General features: G+C 37.2%; 1 non-coding gene and 1 pseudogene across 1 annotated transcript; both read right to left on the reverse strand.

Moving 5' to 3' along the window:
• Positions 1–1,074: 1,074 nt before the first annotated feature.
• LOC105054106 (uncharacterized) lies at positions 1,075–16,692 on the reverse strand. Its single transcript, XR_002165701.3, has 5 exons — positions 16,375–16,692; positions 13,136–13,341; positions 12,824–12,922; positions 10,137–10,210; positions 1,075–1,572 (listed from the first exon to the last, which is right to left on the reverse strand). It is a non-coding gene; the product is annotated as an uncharacterized protein (transcript).
• LOC114914616 (uncharacterized) lies at positions 2,314–5,840 on the reverse strand (annotated as a pseudogene).
• Positions 16,693–18,126: the final 1,434 nt, after the last annotated feature.

Genomic DNA, 18,126 nt, shown 5'->3' on the forward strand with positions numbered 1-18,126 from the left:
CTTAAAGGACACGAGATATCTTCTCACCTTATGCACATACTGTCCTAAACCTGCACTTATTGTTGTTTTCCTTTGTGGTATTCAATGCTTTGTTCACATTGGTATTTTTTTGTGTTATACTCATGATAATTCCATAACCAGGCACCATCGAGCCACATCCTAATTGAATCTGCATAACTAAATTTTCCTAGGTTCTGTTAAGATCTGCATTTCTTAAGATAGCTATTTTTTTTTTTCAAATTCTTCGGCCTTGATTTTGTTGATGTTTTTTAGGCCTTTCCAACTTGTAGGATCCTTTGATATATAACCGTGCTTTGCTCCTTCACATAATCAAGTCTTGATTATCTAGAAGGACCCTAAACATGAACCAAAAACTAAAGACATGGAGAATCTAAAGGGGGTTGACATCAGGTGATTAGTCAAGGAAAGGGTAGACAAAACATGAGCATCTGAAATCAAGGACAGGGCTGTGCAAGAAGCTAGCCCATTCTTACCACCCAAATTCCTTGCAACAAAATCCCAAGCCTTCACCAGACCCAAACAAATCCACTCCAATTTCGCTGCGCACACAGTATCATGGATCCCCAAGAGCTGAACTCCAGTGTGTCCATGAAGAGCTGAACTCCAGTATCATGGATCCCCAACGCTTAAGTGATGAATGGGAATTTGGCTTGGACGTTCACTCATCAGAACGGAGGGGAGACTGGTCTTTGCATTCTGTGCGGGATCATGGAGCTAGAACAAGGCATAGGTAGAGTCCATGATGCATATAAATCCAAGAAACATCGATGGACCTCACAAGAAAGAGAATGTATAATTCATGACACGTTGAATGAAGAGAATATAAGAATTGACAGTGATTTAACAGGAAATTCTTCTTTTTCTTCTTTGGACGATCAATATAGAGACAAGGTGAAAAGAAATTATCAAGTCCAACCAAAACTCTTTCACATGACTTGACTAAAAGACCTCTCCAGTTTTCCCATTCTGACACAAATGAACAATGCAAATGCCATGGTGAAATGTAGTCAATAGATGCATCAATAAATTATATCATAATCGAGGACCACTTCATAAAAGAATAATCTTATCGATATTTGATATGGTTAAATTTCTGTACAACTACATATAAGTAATCAGCTACTCAGCCCAGAAGCACATCCTTACCAAAAGTTTTTACCAAAATTTTTTAGTGCAAATTAGTGAAGATGCGCAGCTTGATGCTGATTAAATTTTCATGAGCCGTGGATATAAGGTAAGAAAACTAAAAATTGTAGCTGTTAGAAAGTAGAAACTGTCGGTCTGTTTACAACAAAAGGCTGATGTATGACATGACATCTTCATTGGTACAGCTCCAACAACTCTAGAACTTGGTGCGCTTGGGTGCACAGAGCAGTTTGTCTTTTATCTCGGTCTAGGGTTGAGCCAAACTGGCTAGCTGCCCATATAAAAGATGTACATTTTTCACCTAAAATTTCGTTTATTTCTTCTAGTATGGTTGCCAAAGGGGTGGGTTCCCTTCTTCCATGTACATGCCCGGTAAGTAACAGCAAGAACTCCCCACATTTTAACCTGACCAAAGAACAAAAAGCATTGGCAGACACTACAGAAACATGGAATAAATAAACAACCATAGATATTCTCAGGCTCCCAGCTTAAAAAAGTCAGTGAGGCTATTCCACATTGCAATTAGTTGATTAAATTTAGGATAATGTATAAAGCTATTAAAACTTTGGTTTTCTGAGGGACATAAGATGCTGTAAGTCATGGATGCTTTGGATGCATTACAGCAGACAGGACTTCGACCAAGACTATTACCTGGCAACCTCCATTGAAAGCATGTGAGTCTTGGAATGATGTGTATGTTTCTTTTTGACTGAAAGGGAATGATGTGATTGCCTAAGTAGTGTCCAGTGCAAATATAACTTGCCATTAGTTATTCAGTTTGATTCCCACGATGTCTTTCAGTTTTCCATTCCCATAATTTGATTCCTGGGGCAAGATTGCTCATTGATTCTTTCAACAGAGTTAGATTCTACAAGGACCAGCACTCTAAACAAGAAGAACAATTTCCAAGTGCACCTGGGTCCCCTAAGCTTAGGTGGTTCCATAACCACCCCTCCTCCTCCCCCTACTAATATCCAGCTCAAGTGGTCAACTGCCTAGGGGATGCCCAATCAATCTGCCAGACCAGGCGGGTCGGCTTTGTCCTGTCATATGGGGATGCTGGGTTGCAGTATAAGGCATGTCACAAGCAAAGGGATTATGACCTTTGCAGTCTTTTTCACATATGTGCAAAGTCCCTACCTAGCCACAAGTTACAATGTCCACAGATTCTTGATTAGTTGTTTATTTCGAACTTAATGAAGATTATTTCAAATTAAGGAGTGTCGCTCATTGCATAATTTTAAATTATTAGATGATCAATTTGCATTTTTTTCACAATTTACAAGAAATATTGTAATTTCACCAATAATCATGTTACGATAATTTAGGTCTTCAAATAAATATACAGTTATTTGTTCAAATTTCCTTTTATTTCCTCCAACTACTTCTAATTTATTTTTTAAAATTTTTTAATTGTCCGATATACCACATCCTAAATTTGGTTTTTACTAATTTTATAACACAATACATCTAGATGTGTGCATTGAGTCTTAAAGCTATTCAGTTCCTTGACAGGCTGAGTTTTAAAACACTGCAAACGAGCATTATGGGTCTGAAATATGGACTAAAATCCTCTTTATTCATTGTTTTCTTTTATCTTCTCTTTTTTATCCCCACCTAACCCTAAACATTAAATAAAAGAAAGAAGTTCATCATCTGTACTACAGATACAAGCATTGAATAGCACAGGTAGATGACCCATAGCAATGCTTATCTTCCAAGACAGCATAATCAACCTAACAAGAGCATAATGGTCAAGATGCTCAGCTCAATAGGGATCAGGTTGAACTTTGGGTCTGCCCAAAACCATTTGGACCAATAAAGGGCTTAGACAAGTCTGTTTGAATACTATATGCACAAGCCCAGGCGCAGCATGCTTAAGGATTCTTATGTGATAAAAGTAGCATCTTATTCATCAAGATGCTCAGCTCAGTAGGGATCAGTGTGAACTTTAGGTCTGCCCAAAACCATTTGGACCAATAAAGGGGTTAGACAAGTTTGTTTGCATATTATATGCACAAGCCCAGGCATAGCATGCTTAAGGATTCTTATGTGATAAAAGTAGCATCTTATTCATCACATCATTTGGCACATGCTGTTTTATTTTCTATTTATCAATTTAAATTTGAGTAACCAAAAACACAAAAAAATTTATATTGCCACCAAGATTTTCTGAACCGAAACCGGACGCCGTTCTGATCGCCGGCCGGTACGGTATGGTACCGATACGGTACGGTATCGGTTCAGTACCGTACCAACACATAGTACGGCAAGCATGCCGGTCAAACCGACACGCCATTTTTTTTTTTTGATTTTTTTATTTTATTTTAAGGAGTATTTAATGATTTTTTTTGTTTTTTGAGAAATTTTGATTAATAAAACTATTCTTTGATCCCAAATTGTGTTTTTAGGAAGAATGAGTATCCAAAAAAAAATGCCACCTTTTTACGAAGTAATAAATAATTCAAAGGAGAAACTAGATGTTTGAATTGACAGTCCTGACAAGTTAGCAGCCTTTTTTCTCTTTCAATTTTATTAAGTATATCTATAATCTTGCAATTCTTTGATCACTTTTTAACTAGCGATATCCGAACTACAAAATCTGAGGTACTTCCATAATTCTAATGCTTGTATTCAAACTAATGTTTGTATCACTGAAAAAATACTTAAATTAATATATAAATCAAATATCATTGGATCCTAAAATGCTTAAATCAATTAAAAAATCTAAAAATATTAAATATATACCGATCATCAGAATCTGATCGACTGTCGATGTGCATAAATATCAGGATCATTTATATATTCAAGAGGAATATTAGACCATCCTTCTAGCCACATAGCATGATAATCTGCTGCACTCATTCCAGGAGGTAGGCGTACTAGATCATAACTCAATCTCGAAGTGTCACTAAGGTCCCAGCTCTGAGTGGTATCCTCGGACTGATAGTATGACTATGAATGGGCTCATCCAAATATATCAACAGCAAAATTCGATCCATAAAATATTCCGAATTACATAGGATAGTAGCCACTAGAGGATGTCTGCGATGCACCATATCTATATCCATATCCATAAGGATCATAGGATGGCTGTGGTTGCGGATAGGAGGATCCAGAATACGAAGATGAACCTGATACATCTATGGATCCTACTCCACGTGCGAGGTTATCTGCAGCTGCATCATGTCCTGAACGACCTCGCGAAGTCCGTCATCTGTATGAAATCGTATCATCGCGGGCTTTACCAGCGCATGCACCGTGATCCCTATCCTGCATAGCGTGCGTAAACTGAGACTCATCAGTGAATCGAACACCACCAACTGGCTGCATCTCCTATCTTTCAGTCCCTCCACCATCATCAAATCCATGACCAGTCGAAAAACTATCATCACTACTCCATCTTGTCTCTGACTCTGAGTGAACCGAATGCTGTGGCGAATCGACTGCAAGTCTAGGTGGAATGTTCCTGCTTGCCCATCTCTCGCATCCACCCCAGCCTCGCTAGTAACAAAACTGGCTGGTCGTGGAGGCGATCCTGGCTGATCAAACTCTGGATCTTTCTGCTAACTCATAACCCATCCGGTCATCGGATCTTCAGCTTCATCTTCAGCAACAAAATCACTGCAAGTCGGATCGGAGTACTTCAGCTGAACTTCCTCTTGAATGAATTTGAGCCACAACCTTAGATTGTAGTGCACATACACAAGATCGTTGAGGCTTTTCTGTTTTAGACGATTCTTTTGCTTGCTGTGGATAAGGACAAAGATCGACCAGTTGCGCTCACATCTACTCGATGAAACCTTCTGGGATAGGATCTTAATGGCAAGATCCCTCAAATATTGTGCTGATCCACCAAAATGCACCCATTATTCAGCTGCAAAATCATTGAAAATTGGTGAAATCAAAAATAAGATTGAATATAAAAGTAAACATTGACATATATCTGGATTCATATTTGATTTGCTCCTGACCGCTACATTAGTTCCAAATGAATCTGTGCCCTCCCTAAATATTTTCGTCTGTAAAAAAATCATTTGTTATAATGTCTTACTTGTTGAAGACATCGCTAAGCTAATAAACATCACTGAACTTAACTTACTTGCTCAAGACACATAGCCGCGATGTCTGCATCAGGCTTCATCTTGTCTATGACATGTCGTAGAATGGATAAAAGCTCTTCATCCATGCCAATCCCAGGTATGGAGTACTGAAATCTCGGGTTCAGATAATAAGCTGCACATAGATTATCATAATTGATTAAGTTTATTTATATAAATTTTCAAAAAGTTCTTGATTTGCTGCTTACCTGCTAAGTGCAACTCCCTACCCATCTGATAGCCCCATCGATTGTCGATGATCCTGATGTACTCATTTGCATGTTTTGAATCTGCCACCTTGATTTGTTCCTTCACCCTCTCCATCATATGATATAGGAAGCCCATCTGCGGGTATCACTCACCATCCACAGTCCGGAGCACTTCATACAGCAGCTTGATAGCCGCCACTATCCTCTCAGCCTGCTGTCAGAATGACTGTCTCATTACCAGGCTCTTCACAGTGCCTACCCTAGCATATCTACTCTCCTGCCAATCAGTACTAACAAACATCTGACACAACTGTACTTTCTTATCTATGAGGCTATCAAGTGCTGCATCAATGATAGGATCCATGTATGGTTATAAATGAAGCTGGTGATGCTTCATGCTGACTTTACTACCTTCTGCACCCTACGAATCTTTTCAATATCCATTAACATCAGATCAATACAATATGTAGCACACAGGATCCAGAAAATATGTGGTCGCTGCTCCATCAACAACTCTCTTGCAACCTTATACTGTGATCCATTATCTATGACAACCTACATGACATTCCGCTTTCCTACCTGATCAATCACCTTCTCCATCAATCTAAGAATGTAGCTAGCGTCGTGCACCTCAACAGAAGCATCAACAAACTTATGGAAAAATATTCTTCCATCATAATATGTCAAGAAGTTGATGATGCTTCGTCTAGTAGGATCAGTCCAACCATCACATATCACAGTCAATCCATACTCAGACCACTTGCTCTGAAAGGAGGAAATCCACTTCTCTAAATCCTCTTTATTGCTATCAAGAAGCTCACCATGGATATCTCTTGATCCTGGAGGATCAGCACTTGGACCGACAGCTTGTATAGATGAAATGGCAGCGCGATAATACGGATTGTCTGCTGCATTCGCTGGGATGTAACTGAAGTGAAATCACGATCCAATAGCTTTCCACATATCCCTCTTCTTATCTTTCCTCAACATAGTATCAATCCTCTGTTGCTTAGAGTCTCTGCTAAAAAAGGTATGTGGATCTAAATCATGAATAGTAGCTCCTTCTGGAATCTTTCTGGAGGATTTCTTTCTACTATCAAATCCTCCCAACATAGATGCAAGACGACTGGTGCCTCTACTAGCAGGCTCTCTAATTGAGAATGTCCTCCTAATATGTGCTGACTCAGATCCAGCTGCACTGCTCCCTGAGCCTGATCTGTCCTCATAAACTGACAGCCCAAATCGAGCTCTATGTCTGGCTAGCTTCTTTTGCTGCCATTGATCATTCAAATTTGTCTGAATAGCAGCATCGATCTATGCCTGCTCATCTGATGGAACATATCATTGTCCTTCTTCTGACTCTCTAGAGTGATAAGAAGGTAACTCGGCTACTCGACGGTCCACCTCTATCTTCTTCTTCAAATTTCTTTCCTTCGTCGCTTTAAAATCAGCGAAGTGCTTCTTCATGAGCTGACGGACCTCTTGTGGATACTTACAACACATAGCTATATCCGGATAACCGTCAGCCAAATATTGCTTCAATCGTGTAACCCCTCCTCTTTTGAATTCTATGCTACATTTATATCTCCAATGATGCTGACCTGAGAGTATCTCCCCATGCTTAGGACTGGCAAAATATAATCCGACCCGCCAACCCGACCCGTGTTCGACCCACCATAAATAGGTTTGGATTTAGGTTAAACGAGTTTGGATCATAAATGGATCGATCCATTTAATCCATTTAATAATTGAGTCAGATTTGGATTTTAGATATCTGATCCGTTTAATCTGTTTAACCTGTTTAATATTCAGGTCAGGTTGAGTCAGATAACTCATTTAACCTGTTAAACCTATTTAACCTATTTTTGACCTATTTAATCCGACCTGTTTAACCTGTTTAATCCATTTAAGATCCGTTTAACCTGTTTAAAATCTGTTTAACCTGTTTCTGATCCAGTTAACCCGATCTGTTTAATCTGTTTAATCCGTTTAACCTGTTTAACCCGTTTAACTTAATTTGATCTATTTAATAAATGGGTTAAATGGGTCGGATTAGGTTACCTGTTTAATAAACAAGTCGGATTCAGATTTGAATTTTTGATCTGTTTAATAAATAGATCGGATTTGAACTGATGATTTTCTGATCCGACCTGCATTGACCCGATCCGTTTATGACCTGATCCGATCTGATTGCCACCCCTATCCATGCTCCCAACCAATGTCACGCTCAGGATCCTTCTTCTTCCGCGATGGATCCATTCTTAAGAATTGACAAGCACGTTACTTTAATAACTAAGTAAAAATAATAGATTTTATTTATCTAATTTTTTAATATTTTTTAAATTATTTAATTATTTTTATTATTTTTTAAAAAATAATTATTAAAAAAATATAAAATTATGAAAAAAATGGATCCTAGACCCATGTAGGATCCCACTATTTATGGTACATATAAATTTCTTAATCCGTAGAGAGCGATAAAATATTTTTTTTTGAAATTTAGGTCTAGAATACTATGCGCAAGATGCATCAAAATATTGATCAATCGATATCAAATTTATGTCGAAAATAGCTTGTAAGGTCCTCATTCATAATCTGATTTTACAGTTCTTTTTCGTATTTTATTTTTTAAATATTTTTTATTTTAAAAATATATTTTTAATTCTAAAAATTATATACTTAACTAAAATTAATGATTTTAATGTCATTATGTAGATCTTCCATAGATCTACAACATATATTAAAATCAAACAAAAAAAAATTGACATAATTTTTTCTTATTTTTTTATTTTTCACGAATTTAAAAAAAGGGGAGGAAAGGTGAAGAATGGGAGCTAGAATCGAATGCATACCTTTAATCAAATTTGATCGCATATTTTTCAGCCGTTCTTAAAATGAAAAAGAGACGAAAGATATCTCCGCTGCGACAAAATAACAGAGAGAAAGCCTTTCGGCTTCCTCTCAAACCCTTCCCTCTCTTAAAACAGCCGAACTAATCCGTTTAGTCCGAAACAAGGCCAAACCGCCCAGTTCGATCCCCATACCACCCGATTCGAGTCCAAACCGAACGGTTCACTAATTTTTTTTATTTTTTTCTATGCCAGTTTTCACAGCCGAGCTAGATCGTTTGGCCGTCGGTTCGGTTCGGAACGGTTCCAAAAACCGTGATTGCCACCCTTATCGAGTTTTCTTCAAATTTTCAAAATATTGTTGGAACTTCTTGATAATTGCATGAATTTATTTATCTCAACCAAAATTTATTCTACAAAGCATCCAATGGGACCCCAGGAAGGCCTTAGAGTAAATAAATCTGCCAGATTTGTTGGCCACCTTTACTTCAAGCAGATCACATTGTTATCTTAGTTAAGAGATACTAATCTGGTAACCACATGCTCCCCATCCTTGGTCTGGTCCTTAGCTTGATGATATATTTACCCCCCTATAAAAACTGATGCTAAATGGGAAGCATGCGCCGTGCTGATCTGACCGTAAGTGGTGCTTGATGACAGGATATGCATCTTTGTTAGATCATTCAGTGGAATCCAACTTACCTAGGCAATCTTTTCATTTTAAGAATGTAAAACATTTATATCAAGATAAATTGCTCAGTCTCAAATTTTAAGCCAGTGTTTTTCATAAGTAGGAGTCCGTTTGTATTCAATATATTCACAAATGAACATGAGGTGATAACAAATGCTGTGGAGTGCATTGCCAAGCGGTTATTAAGGACATGAGGGAGATAATTTTGAGTCATGCATGGACTCGAACGTTAAGGCATAACATGTCAAGGTCTCTTTTGTGCCTTCAAATGAACTAAATTGACATAGAAGTATGCTTGAAATTTGCTGGATGATTTTTCTAATGAGCCAATCTACAATAGTGATTTCCTTTTTCCACATCAAAGAGTGCTTTAACATCAGCTAACATTTGAAACAAGCTAACATTGACTTCCAAAATCCCATGAGCGTTCATCATGGGACATTATAAATTCAGAATCAAGCAGAGCAGTTCGTTGGCAAACCAGAAATCTTAGTTTTACACTTCAAGTAGATGGAGACTAACAAAATTCAGGCAACTAGACCTACGAAGTTATGTAATCATAATTATATTGAATTTTAGTGGCTATTTTAGCTGAGACCCTACCAATGACAGAAAGAATTTGTAACAAGCAGGAGATTTAAGTAAAGGACAGCATTCAAAGCTGCCAATGATATAAATAACACGTATCCAGATAATTTAATTTGCACAAAGCATTTATGTAGATAGAGACAAAATTGGGGCGGAAAGGAAAGCATAAATTGCTTATCATTGGTCAGAAACTCAACATATCATCTATGGATTCTAGAAGGCAAGGATATGTATTCAATTGTTAGTAAGTGTTAAGTAGCCAATCACTTCAGAGAGGACTTGCAAAGTAGTAATCCACAATGACAAATTCTCTTGTAGAGCACTGAAAATAAAACTTCACAATTTCTATTTAACAGACAGAGATGTGCCACTTAATATTGCAGAAGAATATTAGAAAATTATGCAACTAGGAGCTCATATTTTATCTAGCTACAACCCTTTATACGAGGAAAAGACATTCCAAAAGGGGCTATCAACTAATAAGGGTAAGGAGGCAACACTTAGGATGCAGTGTCAGCACAAGAGTACAAACCTTAGATTATCATCCCCTTGCTTGTCTTTCATGAGCTCTGCAATTTTCTTTATACCATGGCATGCCTCAAAATCCTAGAGTAGGACGGAGGAGAAAAGAGAGAAGAATCAATTGTAAATACTGATCGGAAGTCATACAATATGAAATGGGATCTCCATTAACATGACATGTTCAGACAAGAACAAAGAAAGAAACATGTCAGAGGGCATCTTAAACATTTCATGCCGTATGGCCAGCAATTATGATATTCAGTTTCTGATTTCACATGATTTGAAGGACAAGTGCTATAGCATAAAAGTAGGTGGCTATAATTAAAAAAATGACTACATGTCTGCATCAATGGATAATTATGAGTTGCAAGGAAGAAAATAAATGTGAAATAGAGAAATGGGTTTGGGATAATTTCTTTTTTTGGATTTGAATCCATGAAATCATATAAATGAAACTGGAATCATCAACAAAGAAGGAAAGAAGGGTGCAATTCTTAGTTCTGGACAACACAAAATAACAAGGCTTTCAAATTGACATGCTTGGAAAAATTTAATTTATAGCACATAAAGTTGATTGTTGGAACTGAAAACATGAAAATGGATAGCATCTTAGTAATGTCATGGGGCTAAACCCCCACTAGTGGCATGTTGTTCTTTGCTAAATCACCTGGATTTGCAAAGCTTGAATTTATACCCTTTTCTTCTCTTCCACAGTCCCACTTAACAATTAAGACATTGAACACGCCCTCAACATGCCTTTCTTTGTTGTGTATTATGGGGGTTAAGCCGCCATTAGCTGTATGTTGTTCTCCACCATACAACCTTGGCTTGGGAAGCTTTAAACATTGTGCACATCCACAAAAGGCCTTCTTTTGATATTAAACCAATGAATAGGATTGCATGTCTACCGCTGGTTTGTGTATATACAGTAAATAGTGATTGTTTTATTCTTGTATCCCAGTGACTTCATATGCTGCAGGTATGTTAGTATGGTTCTGTATTTCTGCTATCCATTTAGCTCTCCCTTCCACAGCTCCCCTTTATCTTCCACATTATGAAAACCCAAAAGGACTCTTGATTGGATTATTTTTTCAATCCACAAAGAAAAAATGGACTCACAGTATCAAAGGGGAAGGACAGATAGGTTCCCAAGTCCCAAAATGCAGAGCACAAGTATCAAACTAATTATATATTATGCATGTAAGCATCAGTGCCTTGCACAATGTGTAGCATACTGTATGGTGCCAGCACTTCATGCACCACAAGAAGGATCAAACTAATTATATATTGTGCATGTAGGCATCAAGGCCTTGCACAACATGCGTACCATACTGTATAGTGAAACACGTCATGCACTGCAAGAAAGATGAAAATTTCGCCAAAAGAACTGCACGACTAATAGATGTTTTAAACACAAAAAATATTTTTAATTAATCTGAAAAGGCTTAAATTATACTAAAGCAGTCTGTGTGTGTTGATGTGGATAAACAAGTTATAACCCACAAACTAATATAAATCAGCATCACATTGGATTTATCAAACAAAACAAGTACAAGCTTCTCAATAGATTGTGGAGCTTTGGGGAAGCAAAAAAAGAAATGAAGCCCACTCAAATAAATAATTGATTACGATAGTTTTGCAAATACTATGACCTGACCATTTGCAAACCCAGACATGTCCAAAACAGAGTATTGCAAAATATGGTAGCACTAGCCAGTGCCATCTGATGCATATGAACACAAGCCAGTATTAATGCATGGTCCATGTATTCTACTGACAACCTTGGGGCATGATATGATCATTGCACAATCCAGAAAAATACGGACCAATAGGAAAAAAATTGAATTGAGAGAATCACTAAGTCGTAACAAAAATACATATGTGGACAGTATAAAAGCGGTTGGAAATAGTTATAAACATGGAAAGGCACAAAGTTGTTGTTAAGACAGAATCTAACTCCGTAAAACCAGTAAAAACCAGTAACCTTAACTCTTTGGTATTAAGGTTACACATTTTACCAAGAGCACATTCATCTCCTGAAAAATAGATAATCTAAAGACAGCCTGAAAAATGCTTTAACCCAAACCAATGGCCAAATTGTCTCAACCATGTTTAATGAGGAAACTCGTAAAGTTTTGCTTTCGAGTGTTTAATCCTGTTCAAATAATTTATTTTGATCCCAATATAATTCTATCAAAGAGAATCGAGTATAACACCCACCAACATGGAGCGTCATACTTCAGAAAATATTTATATCCAAAAAATGTAAAAAATAAATAAATAAGCTTTAAGTTCTCATCAAGGATACAAGTTAGGCATAATATATGAAATATAGTTCTGCTAATCACTCATTGTTGAAGTAAACCATCAATGATCATCATATCACAAGCTTAAAATTGTAGTTGCGCACTCTCCACTTAAAAAGTAAAGTATGAAGGATGCAAGTTTGCATGTGGTTAGCATTAAAAAGAAAAAAAGGCTCTAAGTTCTCATCAAGGATACACATTAGGCATAACATAACCCAATGTTGAAATGTAAACCTTCAGTGATCATCATATCACAAGCTCAAAATTGTAGCTGTGGCACTCCACAGAAAATAAAGTATGAAGCAGGCAAGTTTGCATGTTAGAATTTTTTTTTAAATCTATGCTTTTGTACAATCTGATATCTAAAAAAAGGAGATGTTGGATACTATACCTTCTGGTTAGCTGGAGAATCTAACAACAATGATATTAGTGCATCCAAGCATGCTCCCTGCTCAAGCATTCCTCGGGTTGATAATATTTTTATAAGCACCTGCATTAATAAGACCTTCAGCCTCCTAAAGTATCCAAAATAGAAAGATGAAACCTTCACTCTGTCAAGGGGGATTCCATGTCAGGAAGGACAGCACTAAAACCATCAAAGAACTACAGGTTAAAATGATTTAAGGAATCAGTGTATCTTTTTAGTGAATATGGATAAAGGTGGGATGGAAAAACATACTTCCCACGGAAGCACAGAATCTACCTTGATAGCCTTATGCTGGTGAGCCAAAGCTGCACAACCTAAGTGGAGCAGACAACATCCTTCGAATACTCTAAGAGCAAGAGCAACTTCAGAGTCAGTAGCATTGCTATTTATCTTCAGAGGCTCCACCCCAAATCTATGGTCCGCATTCACCATAGGACAATCTTCTAATTGTCGTAAACTAGTCTTAAACAGAACTGGAACCACTGTTGAAAGCATCTGTTTCTATATCAGTCATTTAGATTTAAAATATAAATGTAACTTTTGTTGTATGTAAATGAATAGGGATATTCAGAAACATCACATCCTCTTCGTATTCTGTATCATCTAAGCACCCTACATACCACATCACTAATATGTAATAATATATTAAGTGTATCCGAAAGAGAACATACTTGTAGTAATTACAATAGGTTAAACTGAGTAGCATCTTGGGCAATCAATGAGGAGCTTTTTGGATTTAAGATATATCAAAAAACAAACTGACTACATAGTCAGAAATGCTTGAGTTTGTGCATGATATTTCTGGAAATTCATTGAGTCTCTTTGCATAGAACCAAAAAAAAGCACACATAATCTAACAATACTAGCTTCAAAATATAACAAAAGAAAAAGATTATGTGGACTACTATTTCTTAGACAATAAGATGGGTAACCAAGTATGGTTAAGAACCTGGAAACTGTTTGCCAAAATGCTTTGGACTGTCTCTACTAATAAGAATGAAGTATCCTGTGATTGTAATGGGAATAAATGCATGCATGGATGCCTAGTCCTAATTATACAGAATCTAGTGATCTTTACTAGTTTCTAGCTAATGGATCACAAAAAATACTTGCATAAAGGAGGACTGATATCACATAATCCCAGAATAGGATAGACTTGCAATGAGGGGAGCGCACGAGAAAATACGCTTGATTCTTGGACCACTTTTATAGGCTTCCTTGAATTTGTGCAGACACTTGGAGTGAACTGACTTTACATATGTACATACGTATGTACATAACAATTCCTTGAATTTATACATCCATGTGTGCGTGTGTGTGCGTGTGCATGTGTGTGTGTGCATATGTATATTCAATGAACGACTCTATCTATTACTTTGCATTACTAACATGAACATGTAAGAATGCCAAATGAAGTTGCCGAATTGTTGATGTTGATGATCTAAATCAACATGAAGTTGAAGAACTATTCTTGAATTGAATCTATTTCTTCTCATTTATGGTCTTCCATCACTTTCAGATTCCTATATTTGTAATGAAAGCATTCATGTTCCTCACTGAACAATACACATCTTTCCAAACCAAAATGCTTGTCATGGAACTTCTACACCTTAAACTTGGTTTTTCATGCCTTTGCAGTCCCTGCAAATTACTTAAGCTGGTTCTACTCTCACATAATGTTTGCGAAGCAGAGCAGTAAAGTCAATTGATGATTGAATAAAATAATCAAAGCATGATTTATATAGTTACATAATAGCATCCATCACTCTAAATCTATTTCCACCAGAGAGGACAACTTGAGATTCAACTATCAGTGTCCTAAATCTTCAGTGCTAACACTAAGTAAAAGATCTTTAGACAAGGAGTATAAGGCAGTCTAGTTCGTGATATATATTGCTGCTATGCCACAAATAACAACCAAGAGATGGATCTAACTGAAATCAAGAAGACTTTCTAGGGAGATCTTCAACATCAGTGGAAAGCTGAATGTTGGATAAAGAAAGGAAAAGCACTTTAAGAACAATTAGGGAAAAACAAACCAAAAAAAAAGGGCAATTATATGTTAGATTGGAAAAATCAAGATGAAAACATGACAGATAAGCTAAAAACCAACCACGTGTATCAAATAAATATTTATCTCTTTATTAATTTCATATCTGACTGAAGTAGGCATTGACTCATATCGCTTATATCATGCATATCATATGTGTGTATTTATATATACATATTTTATATATTATATATGTTATATTATATATAAATGTTATATTATATATGTTAAGTTGAATATATGAAGTTGTTCCTCTTCCTATTCCTTGGAAAGATCAAGCACACATCCTATTCCATCTATGTCTTTATGTTCTCATGAATCGTATGCTTGTGACAATAGTGACAAAATTTTCTAAATTCTAATTAACTGGATGTATGCTGTCGATATTTTTTGAGTAATATATCTAGAAATGCCTAGTGATGCTTTATTGACACAATTTCGGATATGACTGATACATTCCAAAATAACTTTAACATCTTGATCCTTGGCCATGAACCCACCCCCCAAATTTTGGATTGACTCAACTACTATTTTCAATCTGAACCAAGGAAGAATAAAAGAACAAAAAAAATCAATAAGAAAATCAATAGAAGTTACTAACTAGAAATTCAATTTTAATTCTAAACATTTTTCATTGTAAAAGTTGTCATCATGACATATTATCATACCATCATCACGTTTGAGTTCATTATGTGTATGTACAATTACAGCTCTAATGACTTCTGATCTTTCTAGAGGTATATTTGGCATTGCTTCTTTGATTACAACAATAATAATGTCACAAATATATGCATATTGTTAAGTACCAGCTCCTATGATTCGAATACACATTATTTGCTACATTCAAAAGGGTCGGAGGTTGAATCATATATTTTTATTTGAATCTGTTATTTCAATGCAAAGAATGAATGACAAAAAGAAATATTGTCCATCCAAAAACTACCTGATATTATCCATCCAAAAAAATACCATTGTTTTTTCATCCTTAATATCCCTTTTGTTTAGTTCTACATCCCTATCGTGGAATAACAGGCAATTTGCACTTTGCACGCAGCTATTGAAAAAGCTGATCTGGCCATCGTGCAATTATATGCAAGTCATAAAAAGATAGGTTAGCTTCTGTTGTTGGCTAAATCTTGCTCTAAGTTTTTCATGGCAACACGAGCTAAGCGAGTTGCTTGTGCCCGCCATTTCTGCTGATTCCAATGCAAATGCCTAAAAGTCTCTAACTAATGAGTGATGCTACACTAATTCATACCAATCTCTCAATCCCAGCTTGTGAGTCCATTACAAACAAGGGACGTTCAAAAAGCACAAAACATCAAATCAAAAGCAGCAGCAAAACTACGGAAATCCCAAAAATCCAAGACCATCGCATACGCCCGGAAATCTACGCCCTACGCTCGTACGAATAACGTATATATCGATCGATCAACGAATGGAATGTACAGATGAAAGAAGGCACCTTGGAGCTGGGGAATGGATTGGGAGTGACGAAAGAAAAGGATGGTGGTATCAGAGTCGGCGATGGATCGGAGGGACTTGAGAAGGTTCCGGAGGCCTCTGAGCCTCAGGAAGGAGAAATCGGCCGAGGCGTCACGGAGGCCGGAGCGGAGCGCCTGCATGACGTCCCGGTACAGCTTCCGGCGGTCGAGGGAGGACAGCAGCTTCCCCAACGTGGCTCCACCGCCGTGCACGGCGGCGCTGCGGGCGGAACGGTGGGCGGCCTCAACGTCCTGCCATCACCGCCGGACCGCTGGTTTTTCTTTATGAGGTACATGATCGACGGCCTCGCCGTTCGACGGGCATCCAGTTCGTGTTATTTATATACGAAAAAAAGAGATGGTGTGAGTGCGGTTGGTCTGTTACGGAAATGGACCAATCGGGTTTCGTTGAACGGTTGGGCGGTCCAATCAACGGTAGGTGGGCCCGCCAAATCTATTGGTAGGTCGGGTCCCGCGAGTGTGCTTTGGACGGCCTTTTAAAGCCGTTGACAGGCCGAGTAGCGTTTGGCTGAAAAGAACGGTCCTTTAAATCAAGAAAATCCCTTATCATCATTAGTGGTATTACTACTACTTTATGCGGGGGTGAAGCCCACGCTCAGTTGTATTTTATGATGACTATTATTTTCTCAAATATAAATTTTTTAAAATAAGAAAGAGATGGAACCAGACGAGAGAATAAAATACTGATATCCCTGCCACAAATGGTATCGAGCCCACCATACATTCAATTGGAGCCTTCACTTATTACAAGTGTAGCTTTAGTGTCTTCGCTTTATTTATTTATTTATTTATTTATAAAATAAATTATTTATATAATATAAATATAATTTAAAAATTAAAAAAATATATTATAAAAAAATAAAAAAATAGATATATCAGATTAAATATCTTTTCAAAATAGTCAATTACATATCTCACTATCCAAACGACAATGTTATTCGCCTTCCAATACACATGTCTAACACTTTCCTAACTCGTGCTAGACGTCGTAAAAGAGCAAGTTGGAGATTATGCTCTCCCTCTGCCTTCGAATTCAACTAACTACTATGGCCGAACTAGTTTCCCTCCGCTAATTGATCAGCTTGGAGCTACAGCCTCACATAGGAAATGCTCTCTCAGACGGTCCATAACTGCAACAACCATAGTCTCAAACGTTTTCTCTTTGCATTAATGAACCATATTATGCCTGGGAACTTCCTCAACGGCGGATTTTAGGACAGCAGACGTCCTACTGAACTCTTCTAAAACCATTTTGTGGAGCAATTCCTTCGAAAACTATTTTCACATTAGCATTACTCGCACCGATTACGAGACTTATTGCTTTCTCTACTACTATGATAAGCTTCAAAACATTCTGTCCTTTGAGTTCTCTCTTATATCCTTTACGTGATTTGCCAAGCTGCAAATGCATGCTAGGGGTGTTGAAGGAGGTTGACGAGTCCATTAATTACCAATTTGAATTCCTTTCTTTTTTCCCAAAAGGCTTGGAGAACCCCCGAGCCACCATGGAGGATTGAGATAGTAGTATTGTAGATAAGTTCAGACTTGGCATGGTCTGTTATTTAATCGGTCAAACCTATATAACCGCAAGGTACAAAATATACATGTGTAAATGGATATGCATGGTATGTTATGCCCGTTTACGTGGTTTAATGCAGTGGATGGCCCCCAATCGACTTAGCTTTGGGCTTGGGCATCGAGGGCTTATGGTT

Source organism: Elaeis guineensis, chromosome 11 (genome assembly GCF_000442705.2).
Source record: "Elaeis guineensis isolate ETL-2024a chromosome 11, EG11, whole genome shotgun sequence".
NCBI lineage: Eukaryota > Viridiplantae > Streptophyta > Magnoliopsida > Arecales > Arecaceae > Elaeis > Elaeis guineensis.